Source organism: Piliocolobus tephrosceles, chromosome 2 (assembly GCF_002776525.5).
Source record: "Piliocolobus tephrosceles isolate RC106 chromosome 2, ASM277652v3, whole genome shotgun sequence".
In the NCBI taxonomy this organism is placed as follows: Eukaryota; Metazoa; Chordata; class Mammalia; order Primates; family Cercopithecidae; genus Piliocolobus; species Piliocolobus tephrosceles.
In genome coordinates this window covers 145,922,051-145,925,293 of record NC_045435.1, presented here as the reverse complement: position 1 = coordinate 145,925,293, position 3,243 = coordinate 145,922,051, and the positions used below count along the sequence as shown (strand labels likewise).

Sequence of the window (3,243 nt, the reverse complement as noted above, 5' to 3'; positions counted from 1 at the left end):
TTGTATGAGCATTGGTCATGTATGTTTGCATAGAGAGTAACTACTGCTGTTGTGGTGGTTTTAAAATTCTTTGCTACTCCTCTCTTCAAAAGGTGTAACCTAATTCTCCCTCTTCTTGCTTATGGGCTGGACTCAGTGACTCATTTCTAGTGTACAAAATATGGTAGAAGTGATGCTGTCTGACTTTCAAGACTAGGTCATAAAAAGCAGACACCGGGTGATGTCTGAGCATATCTGAGCAAGATGGTAGACTTCCTTTTTAGTTCTTTGATCCTTTTCTAGGTTAAGCTAGCTGCCATATTGTGGGGTTATTAAAGCAGCCTTATAGAGAGACTCTTGGGGCAAGGAACTACTAAGACCTCTTGCCAGCAACCAGCAGTAACTTTCTGGGCATGTGAATGAGCCACCTTGTAAGTAGATCCTCCAGCCCCAGTCAAGCTTTCAGTTAACTTCAGCCCCGTCCAATAACTTAACAGTAACTTCACAAGAAACCTTGAACTAGAACAACCCAGCTAAGTCACTTTTGAACTCCTGACTCATGGAAACTGTGACATAAATTTTTGTTGTTTTAAGCCACTAAACTTTGGGGAAATTTATTACATAAAAGTAGATAATAATACAATGTAATAATGTAGATAATGAGTAACAGTAGCGTTGAAGTGAAAAACAGTGTCATATGAACTTATAAAACACAACTACTCTTGGAATGAACCACATGAAATTGCTGATTTTGTAGATCACATATCAGCCATATGGTTCAACCTTCCTTTTTAACTTTTATTTTCGGTTTGGAGGTTCATATGAAAATTTTGTTACATAAACACATGTCCCAGGGGTTTGCTATACATACTATTTCATCATCCAGATATTAATCCCAGTATCTAATAGTTATCTTTTCTGTTCCTCTCCCTCTTCTTTCTTCCCTCCTCAACTAGACCCCAGTGTCTGTTGTTTCACTTTTTGGGTTCATACGTTCTTATAATTTGGCTCCCACTTATAAGTGAGAACATGTAATATTTGGTTTTCTGTTCTTGAGTTAGTTTGCTAAGGCTAATAGCCTCCAGTTCTATCTATATTCCTGCAAAAGAGATGATCTAATTCTTTTTTTTTTTTTATGGTTGCATAGCATTCCATGGTATACATGTACCACACTTTCTTTATCCAATCTGTCTTTAATAGGCATTTAGTTTGATTCCATGTCTTTGCTATTGTGAATAGTGCTGTACTGAACATTCATGTGCACATGTCTTTATGAGAGAATAATTTCTATTCCTCTGGGTATAATGTACTAATGGGACTGCTGGGTTGAATGATAGTTGTACTTTTAGCTCTTAGAGGAATCACTATACTGCTTTCCACATGGCTGAAGTAATTTACACTCCCACCAACAGGGTATAAGTGTTCCCATTTTTCTGCAAACTCACCAGCATCTGTTACTTTTTGACGTTTGAATAACAGTCATTCTGACTGGCATAAGATGGTAACTCACTGTGGTTTTGATTTGCGTTTCTCTAATGATCAGTGATACTGAGATTTTTTTCAATATGCTTGTTGGATGGCTGCATGCGTGTCTTCTTTTAGGAAGTGTCTGTTCATGTCTGACCACTTTTAATTGAGGCTGTTTTTCTCTTGCAAATTTTTAAGTTCCTTATAGATGCTGCTTGTTAGACATTTGTCGGATGCATAGTTTGCAAAAATGTCCTCTCATTCTGTAGGTTGTCTATCCTGTTGATAGTTTCTTTTGCTGTGCAGATGCTCTTGACAATTAGATCCCACTTTTCAACTTCTGCTTTTGTTGCAATTGCTTTTAGTGTCTTTGTCATAAAATCCTTGCCAATTCCTATGTCCAGGGTGGTATTGTCTAGGTTGTCCTCTAGTGTTTTTACAGTTTTGGATTTTACATTTAAGTCTTCAATTCATCTTGAGCTGATTTTTGTGTATGGTGTATGGAAGGAGATCAGCTTCAATCATCTGCTTATGGATAGCCAGTTTTCCCAGCACCATTTATTGAATAAGAAGTCTTTTCATCATTGCTCATTTTTGTCAGCTTTGTTGATGATCAGATGTTCATAGATATGTGGCCTTATTTCTGGGCTTTCTATCCTTTTCCATGGGTTTATGTGCCTGTTTTTGTACTCGTATCATGCTGTTTTGGTTACTGTAGCCTTGTAGTATAGTTTGAAGTCAGGTAACATGATGCCTACTGCTTTGTTCTTTGTGTTTAGGATTGCCTTGGTTATTTGGGCTCTTTTTTGGTTCCATTTGAATTTTAAAATAGTTTTTTTTTTTTTAATTCTGTGAAGAATATCACCAGTAGTTTGATAAGAATAGCGTTGAATTTGTAAATTGCTTTGGGCAGTACAGCCCTTTTAATTATATTGATTCTTCCTATTTATGAGCATGGGATTTTCCTTCCATTTGTTTGTGTCTTCTCTTACTTCTTTGAGCAATGTTTTGTAATTCTCATTGTAGAGATCTTTCACCTCCCTGGTTAGCTGTATTTCTAGGTATTTTATTCTTTTTCTGGCAATTGTAAGTAGAATTGCCTTTCTTTCTGAGTTGGCTCTTGGTTTGCCTGTTGTTGGTGTCTAGGAATGCTAAGTGAGTTTCGTACATTGACTTTGTATCCTGCAACTTTGCTAAAGTTGTTTATCAGTGGGAGGAGCTTTTGGGCTGAGACTATGAGGTTTTCTAGGTATGGAATCATGTTGTCTGCAAACAGAAATAGTTTGTCTTCCTCTCTTCCTATTCGGAAGCCTTTATTCCTTTCTCTTTCCTGTTTGCTCTGGTTAGGACTTCCAATACTGTGTTGAAAAAAAAAGTGGTGAGAGAGAGCATACTTGTCTTGAGCTGGTATTCAAGGGGAATGCTGCTAGCTTTTGTCTATTCAGTATAATGTTGACTGCGGGTTTGTCATAGATAGCGCTTATTATTTTGAGGTTTCTTCTACACCTAGTTTATTTAGAGTTTTTAACATGAAGGGGTGTCGAATTTTATCAAAAGCCTGTTTTTGCATCTATTGAGATAATCATGTGGTTTTTTGTCTTTAGTTCTGTTTTTGTGATGAATCACATTTATTGATTTGTGTATGTTGAACCAACTTGCCTTCCGGGGAAGAAGCCTACTTGATCATAGCAGATTAGCTTTTTGATGTGCTGCTGGATTTGGTTTGCAAGTATTTTGCTGAGGATTTTTACAATGATGTTCATCAAGGACACTGGGCTGAAGTTTTCTTTTTTTGTT

At 36.9% G+C, this 3,243-nt stretch overlaps 1 protein-coding gene across 1 annotated transcript in view; it reads right to left on the bottom strand.

Moving 5' to 3' along the window:
* The window catches only part of LOC111539439, a 491,006-nt gene that overhangs the window by 104,400 nt on the left and 383,363 nt on the right, over window positions 1-3,243 (bottom strand). The gene's annotated exons all lie outside the window — the stretch shown is intronic.